Source organism: Camelus bactrianus, chromosome 1, assembly GCF_048773025.1.
Source record: "Camelus bactrianus isolate YW-2024 breed Bactrian camel chromosome 1, ASM4877302v1, whole genome shotgun sequence".
NCBI lineage: Eukaryota > Metazoa > Chordata > Mammalia > Artiodactyla > Camelidae > Camelus > Camelus bactrianus.
Window position 1 is genome coordinate 78817745 of NC_133539.1, and position 18432 is coordinate 78836176.

General features: G+C 31.4%; 1 protein-coding gene across 4 annotated transcripts in view; it reads right to left on the reverse strand.

Moving 5' to 3' along the window:
- The window catches only part of NAALADL2 (N-acetylated alpha-linked acidic dipeptidase like 2), a 1180713-nt gene that overhangs the window by 1066629 nt on the left and 95652 nt on the right, over positions 1 to 18432 (reverse strand). The gene's annotated exons all lie outside the window — the stretch shown is intronic.

Consider the following 18432-nt stretch of genomic DNA (forward strand, 5'->3'; position numbering starts at 1 on the left):
ATCATCTAAACCTTAGTTCCTTTGTCCTGCCAATTCCTCTCAAATTTATTGTTTCTTTCTCTAAAAAACATAAAAGCTGCCTGCTTTGGCAACTTCTCAGGTCCTATTTCTATGAGACCTCCATGTGCACGAATTAAATTTGTTTCTGCTCTTCCTGTTAATCTGTCTTGTGTCGATTTCTAGCCACCAGAACTCAAAAAGAGTAGAGGGGAAACTTCCTCCCACAACAAACCTAAAACTGATCTAAGAAACAAAGTCCACTGACAGACGACTAAATGTCCATCAACAGATCTCTAGCTAAAGAAACTGTGGTATATTTCTTCAATGGAATACTACTCAGCTATAAAAAAGAATGAAATAATGCCATTTGCAGCAACATGGACCAACCTGGAGATCATCATTCTAATGAAGTAAGCCAGAAAGAGAAAGAAAAATACCATGTATCACTCATATGTGGAATCTAAAAAAAGAAAAAAGAAAAGAAAAGAAAATAGAAGACACTAATGAATTTACCTACAAAACAGAAACAAACGCACAGACATAGTTAACAAACTTATGGTTATCGGGGAGAAAGCAGGTGGGAAGGGATAAATTGGGAGTTTGAGATTTGCAAATACTACTATATACAAAATAGATAAACAAGCTTCTTCTGTATAGCACAGGAAACTATATTCAATATCTTGTAGTAACCTATAATGAAAAAGAATATGAAAATGAATATATGTTATACATATATTCATACATAAGAGTGAAACATTATGCTGTACACCAGAAATTGACACATTGTAAACTGACTATACTTCAGTATTTTTAATGTATTAAAATAATAAATTTACCAGATGTAATCTCAGTTTACATTAAAAAAAAGACATAAATAAATAGACTATGCTCATGGTTTAGAAGATTCAACATTGCTAAAATGCAGTTTTCCTCAAATAGATAAATAGATTTGGTATAACTCCAATAAAAATCTCAGGAGATATTTTGTAGAAATTGACAAACTGATTCTAAAGGACCTACAAGAGCCAATTTCTTTGGGAAAAAAGAATTTTAGGACTAACATTCCATGATTTCAAGACTTGTTATAAGCTACAATAATCAAGATTCTGTTTATTAGCATCAAAATTGAAAAATAGAAAAGTGGAAGAGAATAGGTCAGAAGTTGACCCACAAATATATGGACAAATTATTTTTGACAAAAGGGAAAAGGCAATTCAGTGGAGAAATGGATCTTTTACCATATAAATATACAATTGTATATCCATATGCAAAAAAATGAACTTGATCAGTAACTTTTACCATATACAGAAATTCAAAGTAGATCCTAGATCTCAACAAAAGGAAAGACTTGTGGTCTTTGAAAGACACTTTAAAAGAATGATTAAAGACATGCCATAGGCCAGGATAAAATACTTATATACCTGAGAAAGTACTTCCATCCAGAATCCAAGAATCCTCAAAGGTCAATAATAAGAAAATGAACACAGTTTTTAAATGGGCAAAACTATTTACACACTTCACCAAAGAAAATACACACATGGCAAATAAGCACGTGAAAAGGTGCTCAACAACATCCTCATTAGGGGAATGCAAATGAAAACAACAACAAGACACCACTGCCACTATCAAAATGGACAAAATTAAAAATACTCAGGTGAAGATATGGAGAAAATCGAACTCTTACATATATAGCTGGTAGAAATTCACAGTTTCTAAAAAAGTCAAAATACACCTACCAAATAATATAACCATTGCACTCAAGTATTTCCCCAAGAGAAATGGAAGTGTATGATCGCGTATGATCATATAAAACTCCTGTACTCAAACATTCATGACCCAAATCTGAAAACAACTCAAATGGCTCTCAATAGGTGAATGGATAAACACATTGTGGAATATATATACAATGTAACACTTGTCAGGAATAGGAAGGAAAAGTATTGAAATACACTACAACATGTATGAACCTCAAAATAATTTAAAAATTATGTGGCATAAAAGAAGCAAAAGAGAGAGAGAGAAAGAATGAGAATACTATAGAGACACAAAACAGATCAGTGGTTGCCTGGGAACAAGAGGGTAGGACAGGAGTAACAGAGAGAAGGATTAAAAAGAGTGATGAACACGGTCATTCCCTTCACTGTGGTGATGATTTCACAGATGTATACATGAGCCAAAACTTCACAAATTATACAGTTTGTGTGTAGCTTATTACATGACAACTATTCTGCCATAGATTTGTTTTTAGAAAGTTAAGTGTATTTCCTAATGAAAACCACTAAAATAAGCCATGTATTTGTTTCTCATCTTGGAAATATTTTTGACATAATTTTGAGAGGAAAATAGCAATTATTAAGAACTAAAAGCCTTTCCACATGAAAAAATTTACAAATGTTTAAGAGTGTAACTTTTTGTTATCATGACTACTCCAGAAAATGTTTTTGGTTAAATGAATCTTTTCTGTTAATACATTTCTGCAATTTGTGTTTATAACTTTACATTTTTTTTTTGTAGAAAAAGTGTTAAAGATCCATCAATGATTTAAAACAATAAATTTTTTAAAGTCCAATGATATAAAAGTTGTCTCACTTATCCACTTGATGAATTCAGTACTAACTGTAAAAATAATTATTTCAGAAAATAAAGAAATGATCTGTGCAGAAATTAGATTTAATATCTAAAATTTAACATTTTGATTCTTTGGATTTTACTTGCTTAAAGAGAAAATATATATTAGCTGTCTCAGAGTCACCCATCAAGATTAACTATCTCTTAAAGGTAATATACCTTAAAACTAAGGATAAATATAGTATTTTTCTGAAAAATAGATAAAGGGCATCACCACTATGGCAAAAACAAAGTTAATGTGAATTATTCAGAGTTCAGCACTATCCTCATAAGAGTAAAAACGTGCTTAAAAACTGACATTTTAATGTTTAAAATTACTAGATATAGATCAAATGTGTGGCATACATCTTGAGAGAATGAAAACCAATATAGAGATGGTCGGTGCTATGATTTTAATTTTTTACTTTTACTTCTCAATCATGAGTCTGGTCTTAAATTAGTTTAACAGTAACACTGAAAACTGATTAATTCAGGTGCCAGTTCTGAAGTTTCTCAGAATTCATTTTTTTCAGGATTAGCATGATTTGCAAATTGACTTCCACACAGGTTAGCTCCTTACACAGCCAGGACAAATCTGTGTGACAATCAGAAAAACTTACAAATGGCATTAAGTGCTCCATCCTCTCAGCCCTCAAGCCCCCTGATGTTCCTGAGAAACACAAAGCTGACTCATCCCTCTGCTTTCTTTAAGTTATGTGGGCAGAAGGGCAACTAATTTACACCTTGGTATATAAGTGTGTATTTTCAAACTAATTGGCTTTAAGATATCTGGGAATGTTCACCATCTTTAAGAGAAAAAAAAAGAATTTATTTTTTCCTCTCAGTAGACATATTATCACAAAATAGAGTAGAGAATATGGACTGTCTAGCCTCAGCAAAGCAAACCTTATGTCTGCGTAAGAGGAGGTCATGCAGCCATCTACAGATCTGAGCAGTGACTACCATGCAGTACACGTGAGATTAAAAATGTTCACGTGTGTGTACCTAGTCACTGTGATGATTTTTTGCAAAACTGTATCTAGAAAGCTGTTCAACATTCTTATTACTTGTCTTTGCTTTTTATTGTTTTGTATTGTTTTTTACTGTTCTGATTTGAAGCTTACTTCCCTGACAATTGATTTTATTTATTTATATGTGCGTATGTGCATAATTTTCTTTGTGAAGTATAGGTTTATATCTTTTGCTGATTTTTTAAAATTATCTTTTTTTCAGTTGGATAATAAATCCTCTGTCAAGTATATAATTCGAACATTGTGAACATTTTTTTCCTAGTTCAAAGTTTACCTATTCACTATAAATGGGGTCGTTGGATAACTGGAAGTTTCAGTTTTGATGAAATTTTATTTATATAATTAATGTTGATGGCTTTGGTACCCTGACTAAACTTAAATTATAAAGAAACTGCCTTATGCTTTCACATGACTGTTAAAGAAATGAAGAGAAGAATAAATATATTTTATATTTACTTTCATAGTTACCATTTCTGATACATTTCATTTCTTCCTGTATATCAAAGTTACCATCTGTTATTCTCCTCAGCCTGAAGAATTTCCTTTAACATTCATTATAGTGAAGATCTGCTCTTGACAAACCCATTCAATATTTTTTTTTGAGAAAATATCTTTGTTTCACCTTCAAAGAACATTTTCCCTTGATACAAAACTGAGGTTGACAGATTTTTTTCTTTCTGTGTTTGAAAGATGTCTGCTGTCCTCCTTTGTTTCTGATGACAGGTCAGCAATAATTTGTCACATTTCCCCTGTACATAATGTGATGTTTTTCTCTAGCTATTTTCAAAATCCTTTTATATTCGTTTTCAGGAGTTAGTCAATGATGTGCCTAGGTGTGGTATACCTTATGTTACCTATACTGTTAGGATGCCCTGAACTACTTGGATCTGAAAATCAATTATTTTCACAAAATTTGAGACTTTTGGTTCCAGTATATTTTCAAATACTTTTTATGTCCCATTATTTATTTCCCCCTTTTCTGAGACAACAAATAACACATATGTTGGACCCTTAACAATAGTTCCACAGTTCATTGAAAATCTGTTCTTTTTATTCTCTTTGTCCCTCAGATTGGATAATTCATGATGATTTATCTTCACATTTGTTGACCATTTTTCTGCATTCCTAAGCTGCTCTTGGGCCCATTCAGTGGATTTTTCATTTTGTATTCTAGTTCTAAAATTTCCACTATAAAAACACAGAGAATCATAGCAGAGAAATAGAAACTATGTCTTCACTCATTAGGAGTTTATTTTTTTAAACCCTTCTATATAATCATAAGTGCTGCTTTAAAAATCTTTTCAGCTAATCTCAACACCTGGTTCATCTGAGAGTCAACTTCTATGTATGGTTTTTCTCTTGATTACACCTAATATTTTCCTGTTTCTACACATCTTGCAAATTTTTATTGTGTGGTGTATATTGTGAAAAATACATTATAAACTCTGAATTCTATTATTATCCTTAAAAGAGGTTGATTTATATTCTGGCAGATAGTTAACTTTGCTAAATTAAAACTCTTTTTTCCCTTGCATTGAGCAACATCTGAAATCTCTGCAAAGTTCCTTTAATCTTCCAGCTGTTGCTTTCTACCGTATCTTCTGGAGCATAGCCTTCTATGTAGAATCCAGAGGTCAATCAAGGATCTGGCAGAATTTACACAATCTTATTCTTAGGTTCTAGCCACGCTACCTCATGCAAACTGACAAATATCCTTGGTTGACAAATGATATAAATGCAATTAGCCCTTCTAGTCTCTGCATACTTTGAGTTCAGTCTTTCCAATAATTGCTTTTATTTATATTTGACATCTGCTGGCAGATTAATAAATACAATTTTTATATCATTATAAGTAAACTCTAACATTTGTTTATAATCTTCTAACATTTCTCAAATAACTATTTCTTTGAAAATGTGTTTTTAAATCCCAAATGTTTGCTTTAAAAATAACAGCAAAGAATAAAGTTTTTTTAAATGCACCATTATTCAGATTTTTCTAATCAAATATGTTACATTATATATACTTAGGCATCTAGATACTTGATTTTGTTTTATACAGACTTATGATCTGATCATGAGCTAAATTACACAGGAGTCACCAAGAAAAATGTGAGCATTTATCGTAAAGCTCTCTGTAATGTTTAATATCTGCTCAAATGTTTTTATAATTTCTTTATGACAGGCATTTCAGATTTCTTTAATAGAAAAAAAATAAATAAACCTGTCTCTCCAGATTAAGAAGATTATATTGTATTCCACACTGCAGAATGCTTTTGACTATAACTGTAAAGGCAATGGCATACCAATAAAATGAGAACATAATTACTTGGTTTTTTTTTAGGATATGGAACAAGCTATCATTTAAATCTTATGATAGATATATTATATGTAACAAGTTCTATTGAAAGGATAGCAGTAAAGATATTAAGTGATTAACCAAACTACAGAATGGCCACATTCCCTGAATGTTTGTTTAAGCTTAAAATTAGGTGAGAATAGTAAAGAAGTTTAATGTAAGTAAGTAAAGATCTCTCAGCCTAACTGTTATGCATTCAACAGTAAATGTATATGATCACAAAACTACTTGAAACTATGTATTGTATAATGACTTCCATGTCACATGCTTATATATTAATTTTTATGGAACTCAAAAATACTCTGCCATTTAGAAGAGCACAGACTTTATACAAATGTTAAAGGTATAACTCCACATTCTCCTCGCAGTGATCAAACCCCAAAGTAAATATATACCTTACAAATCACAAGTATCTCCACCCACAGGACTCTCACATTTCACACACAATTCCTCCTCATAGCACTTACTTCAAATTTTTATAATATTTTTATTTACATGTCTGCTTCTTTAATGTCCATCTCTTCTACGAGACAATGATCTCCTAGAGTTCATCCTATTTTGTTCAACCTTGTATATGTGCTGCCTGGCACAGTGTTTGGCACATGATAGGCATCTAGTAAATATGCATTACATCAATGAATAAATGAATCCATGGATGAATACATGGCTGAAATGCATATCTACCTTTTTCTTGCACATTCCCCCTCTCCAAGAAAAACTTACTACATAATTTTGATCATACAATGTATATATAACTTTAGTGACTGTCGCTAAACTTGCAAATTTCACAGCAGAGAATTTTCCTTAAGATACTTAACCAGATTTCCCCCTGTACTATCCGGCCATTGTTGCACCAAATCACCAATTTACACATCTGTTTAAAATATTCTTGAAAGCTAACAACTTTAAAAATCAGACAAAGAAATCACATATTTCTACTAATTATAATCTTTTATGATATAAGAATTATTAAGCAAATTAATCTCTAAATAGGAAAACCTTGGGCTTTAAATTCAACAGTCATATAGCCAAGTAGTAAAGAACTAACCACAAAGTCCCAATTCTACTGAAGAAGTGGAAGTAAGGAGAAAGTGAGTTATGCATATTTTAGGTAGAAATCTATAAGTGTAATTGTCAGTTTTTTAAAAGCTGAAATATACATCTACCCTATGACCCAGCAATTTATATTCCTAATTAATTATCCAAAAGAAATGAATATATACATCCATAGAAATCCCTGTATTAAATGTTTATACATATTCATTCCTAACAACCCAAAACTGGAAATAACCTAGGATATTCATCAAGAGGAGAATGGATAAATTAACTTGTTTTGTTTTTAAAAGTATTATTAGGAAGTAAAATGAAACAATCTACTGATACAAACAACATCATAGATGAAACACCCAAAAAAAAAAAATTATGCTGAGGAAAAGTAGCCAAACAGTACCTACTGTGTCATTTGTGTCATTTCATTTATGTGAAATTCTAAAACAGGCCAAACTAACTTGTGATTGATACTTGCTTCTAGGGGGAAGACTGACTGAAAAGGGACACAAGGAAACTTACTGAAGTGATGGAAATGTTCATACCTAGATATGTATTCATTAAATCTGATTGATCAGTATGCATAATATCTGAATTTTGCACTGTATATTAATTATACTGCAATTAAAAAACATTACACAGATAACTGCATAACAGAACACCATTATTTTGCAATCAGATATTTTATTCGTGACATCCAATTCTAAGATATAATGCTTAAAAATAATACTCATAACATACTTTTTATCTACATTATATGTAGAAATGAAAAAAGCATTCATTACTGCTCACTCTGCCATAAAGAAACAGAACTATCATCATTTTTAAGAAAGGACAGCTGAAGTAATGTTGAAATGCTATCATTAAAAGACAGGCTCAAATATACAGTGTATATGAAAAACCTGTATAAGTGATAATATTTCTTGAAACATTATGGATATAACAGAAATTTTTAACAAATTCATGTAAAATTATAAAAATTATTTTTCAGGATTTTTTTAAAAAGCTTTTTTAGAAGGTATCTAGTGCAACTCAGAAAACTATATCAATTGATCCAACTTAATTTGAAGATGAGTAGAAATTATGTAAAAGAAATTTCCTAAACAAACATGAAAATTCAAAATTTCAAATTCATAAGTGATTATACATTTTGAAAATAGGGTACTTTATTTCAAAAGGAAATTAACTATCATCAACTCTAAGCTTAGTGGTATACTGGGACCAGCTGCACTGGCTCACAAGAACTGATTGTGTGCAACTTTTGCCAACTCTGCTCAGTCACGTCACATTGGTGGCTTGAAATTAGCCATGGGGCTGGGGGCTGGGGGGGGGGGGGGTGGAATATTTACACCATGAAAATCAGCAAATGTTACAAAAGTGCTTTCCAGAGTATAGCACAGAAGAATGAAAACCAAGCAAGCAACAAGTCACACAGAATTGAAGAAACAGAAATTAGTGTTCGGAGAAGCTGGGGAAGCTGGTTTGTAGGGAAGAGTACTTAAGTTGACGGAGCTACACAGGGAAATAGCTCTGAGTAGCTGCACAGAGGACTAAGGTCTGCTTAGTAATAAATGCTGCAGGTACAGGCGGAAACTCCACAGACTGAGCAAAGTATAAGCAAGGGGAGGCCAAGCGGAGCAATTCCCAAAGCTCTAATTAGCCAGAATGGAGAGGTTTCCTTCAACACCGAAGGCATTCAGTTGAGAACCCGGAAGTGTCATAACCATAGCAATAGAGGTAAGCCAGACTAGGATAAATTGTATTTTAAACCTGTCTAACACAGCTTATCATAATTTAACTGGCTGCCAAAACAAACTTCAATAATCTTTAAAACAATAAAAACCCACATTTAGCAATAATAAACAATAATAAACCAATAAAAACTCACAAGCACCCAATCAAGATTACTAGATATGCAAAGAAGCAGGACAAGGACACCCATCAGAGTGTCAAATCAGACAGCAGAAACAGATCCTGAAATGATAGAGGTGGTAGCAATGGCAGACAAAGACTTTAAAACAAGTATTATAAACATGTGGTCATAGGTACAAGGGTGCACATGTATTTGTCAAAATTCACTGAACTGCACACTTAGAATGGGTTTTTTTTATGTGTAGATTAGTCATCAAGTAGGTTTATTTTTTAAAATGTGTTGTGTAATATTTTTAATTTCTGCACTAACAATATAATTAATTTTACATATTTAATGAATTCTGCGTGGATCAACACTTATTCCTTATTAAAAGAAAATGATACACAAGTGAAGCTACTCTTCACAAATACAATGCAATCTACATGTGATATGCTCTATCTGTAATATTTTTAGCAAATCTTATAACATTTTCAATTTTAAATATAATTCATAACATTCATAAAAGCTATAATATGATCAAACAAGGGTGGCATATTTTTTGAAGGCTGAAATTACAAAAATTTCATCAATAGGCAAGAGAGATTCAATATAATCCCACACATAATTGAGAAGGTGTAGCATGCATTAGCTGACTTATTTTTTGTGTAGGCAAGATGTTCAAAACATTTCAGTACAGATTTAATTCTAATATAATTTAAAAACATTTCAGTACAGGTTTAATTCTAATATAATTTAAGACTAATTCAGTTATATCTTTGAAAATCTTATTTTTTATAAAAGTAATAATGATAACGATGATCAAATCCACAAGCACTTTCAGCAATTGTGCCTGATGTCATATCTCGTGGTGATACAGAAAAATAAAAATAATAGTTCATACCCACAGGAGTCTACAGTCTAAGTGATGAGACAAGACATCTCCCAGAACAGACATATCCAAGAGATATAGACATATGACAGTGTTAACTAAAATCACAGAACAAGTTATAGTTTCCTTTTCTGAATTGCTAAAGCATGATTTTCTTCATGATTCATATGGCAACTAATCATGCATTGCCTTGTGAAGTGGATAAGCCTTTTCTACTTATCACCCTTTGTTTTGAACTATATCAATTACTGCAATTGAACTTTTCATATATGTATGAAACTTCACCTCAGAGACCATATTTTATGACAAGCAATATGAGTGAGGTGAAAAAAATTCTATGAAGCTGATTTAGAAAAGCTAAGTTCTAGTCTTTGCTATTCCACTGTCTAAACTTCCTTGCACCTTCAAAAATGATGTTGTATAATAGTAACTCATAAGACCTGGATTGGTGATTTCTCCAGGGTATATATTCAATCCAGGTGTATATAATTAAGTTATTACTTTGTTGTGTCAATAAACGTAAATTAATAGTGACAGAGAGCAGAAAAAATAGAGATTAGTGTAAGTACTAGATCAAATGAAACTTTTTTTTTCAAAGAGGAAACAGTAGCTCCTAAATGCCATTAACATTTAAAATGAAGTAACAGGTAGATACTACCTACCTCATAATTCCAATATTATATAAATTTATACCTGAAAAATGGCCATAACTGTCCTAACAAATAGAAATAATATTGAAAAACATAGCAGTGGTAATTTTTATTTAATGTTTTACATTGTGTAGTAGAGTTATGTAAACTTCAAAAAAAAATACTCGAAGGATGCAAAAATCTTGCTAGAATCTATTTATTAATAATGGTAGTAAAAATGATCACAAGTTCCAATTCTTCAGAAAATATTGTATACCAGGTACTATGTAAAAATTTTTAATTTTTTGTCATTTAATAGTTATAGTAACACTATTAGCCTCATAAGTGAAAACAATATTCAAAAAACTAAACCATGGTCATATGATCATTTAGGTTTATTTGTTTATTTTTAAGCAGAAGTACAATTTAAAACTAGGCCTGAGTCATCTGACTGTATCAGATTGCCTCCTGATATTATTGTCAAATTTGATAACTCACTTAGTATTATTCAATTAAATATTTAAAGTTTTAAGGGTAAATATAGGTAAGGTAATACTTGGAATGTATCAGAAATAAAACGTAGTAAAATTTGCAATTCAATTAAGCATAAGTAAGATCTATTAGAGAAAATGCTCTAATCAGATGCTCAGTGCCTGATGTCTTAGTATAACTGAAGAATTAATATAGTGTACTCTATAACTGATAAGTACATATCTACTTTTAATTACTAGCAATAACTTTTTAAAAATTAAACATGTCATGCAGGGAAATCTCATGCTAATTTTAAAGTTAATAAACTATTCTTTAAACTTACCTCTTTACTTAAAATATACATAACCTAATTCTTCTATGATTTTATATTTTTAACTTTATCAAAAGTAAAATATAATTAAAATCTTAATAACATGTGAGCTGTCATGGTTCAAATCAGAGTAGTATCAAATTATTTCTGTCATAATGTGTCCTTGATACATGTATTTCTGTCACACCAATCTTGCACTCTGCTGTGAGAGCCAAAGGAATTATCATGTATATTACTATGACATGCTCAGTTCTCAAACCACTGGAAAATCAAACGGCTACCAGAAGTGGCCAAAGCAGTGTCAACATCTTTGTATGTACCTATCAGAACGGACTTAGGGGTGGGAAAAGTCTATCCTCAATAAAACGTGCCCTCTGGGGTTTTGTGTTTTGTTTAAAGTTAATCAGGGAGTAGAACTATGTAAATACTAAAAAAGACTCTCAACATATCAGCAGATTTGAAAAAAGCCAAATAGAACTTTCAGAAATGACATAGTAGTTGAAAATAAAAAAGAGAAAAATGTTAAACAACAGATTAGACAGAACTGTAGAAACAGTCAGTGAACAGGAAGACAGTTGAAGAAATTATGCAGTTGGAACAAAAAGAGTAAATAAAACAGAAAAAGAAGGGGAAAAAGTTAAAAGTTATAGAAAATAGAATGAGAAGATGTAAGATAATATTAAACAGAGAGACAGAGGAGACTGTAAAGAAAAGGAGACTGTAAAGATAAGGTTGAAGAGTCTGTATTTGAAGAGATAACAACTAAAAAACACTTTCTGGTGAAAGCAACTAAAATAGGCACATTTTGCTGCAACTGCGAATAAAAGGGCAAAAGGGAAGGCAAAGCAGGTCAAATCCTCTAAAAATGAAAAACAGTCATTATGGTAGCAGACTCCTCTATATCAATAATGGAAGTAAGAAAACTTTAAAATAGTATCTTCAAAGTGCTGAAAGGAAATAATCACCAACATAGAGCTGCATTTGAAAAAAAACTGTCTTTCTGGAATGAACGTGAAATAAATCTACACAAATATTATCTGTTTATGATAATAATAATGTCAAAATTAATTTAAAGAAAAATGAAAATAACAAGTAGGATGATCATATCAAAGTGCTGTAAGTTATCAGTCCTAAATGATGTTCAGCTTTACACTTTAAGCACACATGGTAAATATCAAGAATAACCACAAATAGTAGTTCCAAACCAGATAAGGGAGAAAATGGGATATAACACACATACATACACACACACACACACACAAAATGCAACAATCCAACATGAAGCAAGAAGGAAACAAAAATGATACAGTGAAAAAGCAGGAAATAGATTAAAAAAGACACAGTAAGATAAATAATGATAATCAAAATACATATAAATGTATTAATTCATCAATTATACAAAAGAAAATGTTCGATTGGATACTTTTAAAACTCCAGCGACTCTAAAATCTTAACAGCATTGACAACACCAAATGCTGGCAAGGATGTAAAGAAGTAACAGGAATTCTCATTCATTGCTAATGGGAATGCAAAATGGTACAGTCATCTTGGAAGATACTTTGGTAGTTTTTACGAAATTCAACAAACTCTTAAAACATGATCTAGCAGTCACACTCTTTGGTATTCACCCAATGATTTGAAAACTAAAGTTCACATAAAAACCTACACAAAAATGATTATAGCAACTTTAGTCATAATTATCAAAACTTGGAAGCAACTAAGAAGTCCTTCAATAGTTAACTTTAACAAACTGTGTTTGTTTAAACACCCATAAAATGAAAACATACATAAAGTGGAATATTACTCAGCAATAAAGAGAGGTGAGCTATAAAACCACAAAAAGACATGGAGGAATCTTAAATGCATATTTCTAAATGAAAGAAGCCAATCTGAAAGGTTAGATACTATGTTTCCAACTGTATGACATTCTGGAAAAGGCAAAACCATGGAGACAGTAAATAAGATCAGTGATTGCCAATGGTTCAGGAGAAGGAGAGGTGAGATTAAAAGGTAGAGCGCAGGGGTTATTTTAGGTCAGTAAAACTATTCTATATGATAATAAAAGGTTAAATACATGTCATTATACTCTTATCAAAACCCACAGAATGAACAGCCTAGAGTAAATCCTAATGTAAACTATAGACTTTAGTTAGTAATAGCGTATCTATCAATACTGGCTCTTCCATTGTAACAAGTTCACCACAGTAATGCGAGATGCTTATAGTGGGGGAAACTGAAGTGTGGGGGAGTAAGTAGATATATGGAAACTTTCTATAATTTCCACTGATTTTTTTCTAAGCCTAAAACTGCTAGTCAAAAGTCTATTAAATATATCACTTTTACATCCCCAAAAATACAGCTATAGGGACACAAGACAAATGTAAAACATACAGATTTTGAAACTGGGTGGTCTGGGTGGAACAGATGGGAAAAAACATTCCAAGCAAACATGAACCAAAGAAAATCTGGAATAGCCAAATGCATTTCAGATAAAGTAGATAAAGTAAAACTACATTGTTACTAGAGTTAGGATGGCATTTTCATTAAAATAAAACATCCAATTCACTAGGAATATGAAACATATATAATTCTAAATTATATGCACATACTTTAAATGCCCACAAATATATAAAACACAAGCTGAGAAAAAATAAAAGGAGAAATTGCAAATCAATACCATTGAGAGAGACTGATATACCTCTTTCAAGGATGGATAGATTAGACAAAATTAATAGTTATCAAAATTTATAACAATAAATTTAGCAAAATTAACTTAATGACTTTCATTAGACTCTGCAGTAAACAATCAGAATCAAAAGTTTTCTCAAGCACACAAAGAATGTTAACAGATATTGACCATATTCTAGCTCAAAAAGTATATTTCAAAAATTTCAAAACACAGATCACCTTCACTGATCACAATGCAATTAAATTACAAGTTTGTAAAAACAAACCAAAAAAACATACATTTTAAAAACACACAGTTGAATAACTCATGAGTCAGAAAATAAATAAAACACAATGAAATTTTAAAACATTTAGAACTGAATACAAATAAAAAGAATACCACATATAATAACTTGAGGATGGTAAATTTAGTATCTAGAAGAACATTTATAACCTTAAATGCTTATATTAGTCTTAAGTAAGTTTTTGCTAGGTACTTTTGCATAAATTAATCCAAATAAATCTTTCTAATCTTCAGCAGAAAGCTTCCCAAATTATTTGGGAATATGATTTGCTTTATATTGCTTTATAAAATGACATTAGTATGTTTCCATTTTTACCCATATGAAATTTGTCAGAGGCATATACTAAACTTTTGTTACTGTAATTTTTAAAAAATATTTGTGATATTGCCAAAAATTATATTCCATATACTTATATCTGGGAAAGGGATAATTAGCATGCTAAAGATATGCTTAACAGCACCAGGAAAATAATGTTATAACTTAAGTATTTATAAACAAGAAGTTAATGTTCAAACAGATAAACTAAAAAGACTCAATATATAGATGCCCTTTCATGTGGAAAACCAAGAAAATTAACAGAATCATTTCAGCCAAAACATGTTAGCTTTAACTGTCTCATTAAATCTGCTTTGAAAACTGCTATGATGTCATAAAAATTAAATTGTTGTTATAGCTTAAAGTATTTATTACTGAGTTATTCAGAAATCTGACTTTGCGTTTGTATGTGCAATTTGATTAGGTCTGAAGATAAAATACTTTTAGACATGTTAGAGTTCCCAACTAGATTCAGAAGGGTCAAATAGTGAATCTTTGTACTGAATACTCTAAGACTACTTCTACATCACTATTGAAATATTTATTATTTTTAAATGTATCAACTTTTACAGAAGGTCTATTCCTATCCTTGATATTCTGTCACCAGGTGCCAAACAAAATAGCATGTTCCCAAGATCATTCTTGCATAGCTACATCAGGCATTATTTACACAGAATACAATGAGAAAAGGACCCCTGAGGTGTGCCTTATTGTGGCCCTATGCCTAGACAACTATGCAAAAACATCATAAATACATTATTGATTCAAAATTACAAATAAAAGTGAAGCACACAGATCATAAACAAGATTTAAAATTATAGCCCTACCTGTGCCTAGATAATTTAACACAACCACTCTGTCATTTCTATCGCTCCACTGGAAAATTTTTCTTGCATTTCATTCTTTTTCAATGCCTTTTGTTTTAAATGAATACCTCAAAATTTCTTAGAATCTACTATTTCAAGTGATCCAAAAATAGCACCATTTCAATACTACAACTCAAAGGCTACTTGGCATTTTAAATTACAAACTAATTAACATTTTCTGTCACAATCTCAAAGCATCAAATTTGTATGAATAGATTTAGTCATAAAACTTCTGATACTGGTACTTAATGTCTCCTTTATATAATGTCTAAGAGTTAAGTAGAGAACTATAAACGTAATTTGTTAAATATGGTACTGAAATTACAAAGAGACAATTCCAAAAGATAGAGTCTTGCAGTCAACATACAATATTTTCAGTATGGAATCATTTTTCAATATTCAATTAAAAGCATCTTTTAAAATAATTTAGTAAGTACTTTTTAATACCAAAATTCAGTTATTTTTCATGTAGCTCTAGAAAAATATTTTCAAAATAGAAATAATTATTAAAGAAGAATTTTTCCAAAGTGCCAAAGAACTTCTGAATAAAATACACTTTCCAAAATGCAGTTAAAGAGCTATACTTTAAGTCCAACTAACTAAAAAGAAAAATGTCAGTACAGGATATATAAAGTATTGTAAGAAATAACACAGTAGCACCATAATTCTCTTTCATTTACAAGAACAATTGAACACATTTTCCACCTGAATGACCACTGATCTTCACTGAAAATGGCAAATTGCTTTATTTTATTCTATCATAGGGTTTTCTTTGAAATGGTGCTGTTTCGGAGCTTCTATCTCAATCACGGCTGGAGCAGGGACAAAAAGAGAGATTTCTCTGTTCTAGATCAGAATGGTACATGAAAGGGTCCAGGAGACCAAAAAAAGGAAAAAAAAATTTATGATTTACCGAGTAGCTTCCAGTACCCAGAGAAGGAGAGATGGAGACAGAGACAGAGAGGGGGAAAAAACTGCTAGAACAAGGCAGAAACTAATATTCTAAAGAAAAAGGATAAAGTCCCCAACAGCAAAAGCCAGATCCCATGTTAACCGAAAACACCAGAGGTAATTCTAAAAACATCAAACAAAACATAAGATGGAATAAAGTTTTTGATAGCTATGTTCTCAGAAAACTTTATTAAATGAGAGAATGGGTGAATTACTTGAAGTTTGTACAACTATTACCCATCTAATATTTATTGAGCCACTCCTATGTTCCAGTCACTGAAAATATAACATGAAAAATGTCAGGATCTGCCCTCAAAGAACGTCCTGTTGAGTAACTGGAAGAACTACTTCTGTTTAGGCTCTTTGATGTGATAGCTGTGCAGACAAGTACAAATTAACTCTTCTCTCCGAGTTCTTGTGCCCTCCTCTGTTAAATGGAGATTAAATGCTTGCCCTGTCACCTTTCATTACCCATTGTCCTTAAGGCCATAACTTAGTAACTTAACTTCTCTCTTTGGCTATTTAACATAATAGACACAACTTTATGTTTGGAATTGGAAAATATAAAAGTAGGAAAAAATCAAAACAGAAATAATCTAAGTATAATAGAAGCCTGTAAGCCTCATCTATAATAAATCACCATTGGGGTGTAGAGAAAAATGTAATTAAAAATAGTCTCATTGATCTACATAGATTAAAAAATAAGTCTATATAAAACTCAGATTCCAATAACTAGAGAATTAGAGATTATTTCTGATATTGTCTAATTTCTGACCTTGCTGCTTAAGAGAAAAAAACCCCTGAGATTTGGAAAGGTAAAGTGATTTTCTCGAGGATATAAATGTGTTAGTGGTCGAAGTGGAACTTGGATTTGAGGAGGGTTCCCACCATTCCCAGAACTGATAAAAGGCCTACTGTGCCTAATCAGTTTGTGTAAATAATATAGTTTACATGGAACTCCTGTTTTTCTTCTGGGAGTCTGTAATTTTGGTACATGCCAGGCAGAAGGTGCCTATATGACCATCTCCCCGCAAAAATCCTGGGTGCTGAGTTTCTGAAAAGCTTCATTAGCAACATTGCGCGCTTGTCACAACTAATTGCTGGAAGACTTACTGCTTCCTGTGAAGACACAGTGGGAGAAGACTGGATGCCTGTGCCTGCTTTCCCTCAGACACCGCCCCATGTGCCTTTTTTTCAGGCTGTAATAAATCATAGCCATTAGCATGACTACATGCTGAGTCATGCCAGTCCTCCTAGTGAATCATCAAATCTAGCAGTGATACTGAGGTCCCCCTGACAAAGAGATATTTTAAAAAGAAATACAAAAGTGGTTCATGTTTTCATGTATAGCTCCCCCACCAACCACCAGCACAGACTCCTCCAGATCCCAACCCCATGATGTTAGAGACCAGCTAGTGACTAGATGAAAATGTCTTTCCATAAGCAAATGTGACAAATGAGAAAAAAAATCCATGACGTATTTACTGAAAACCTAATGAAGAAGCACCTCTTAAAGGATTTTGCTATCATAAAAAAATTTTTTTAAACCAAAGAAGTGATCCTTAGAGTTTAAAAACATACCTCACATTATAACAGAGAAATCTTTCTTATGATGTTAATCAAACACAAGAATATAATTGTTAATGGTTAAAAGGGTCTGTTAGGCCCTTGAAATACTAAAAAAAATTTCATGAGATGAAACTCCTGAAAGAATGGTTAAATTTCCTATATTCACAATGGTAATATTCACAGTAGTCTAAAAATAAAGTTGCATTTTTTTGAAAGTCAATACACAGGGTTTATGTTGCCTGTAGGTCTATGACTTCATATAGGTCAATGATAAGAAAACTGAGTTTCTGTCAGGGGGATAAAAAGGCCAAAATACAACATAATTTGTACATGTTTTGAATATCATTATTAATATCTTAAATATAAGAAGATATGATTTCAGAAGTTTTTTATACTATAATTACATTATTATAGAATCAAAATATATCTGTAAAAATGCACTAAAAATTTTATAATCCATAAAAGTTATTTATGAATCTTTGCTTTTCAAGAACATACTCTTAAAAAGGGAGTTTCACAAATATCATACCCTCCTTAATGTAAATT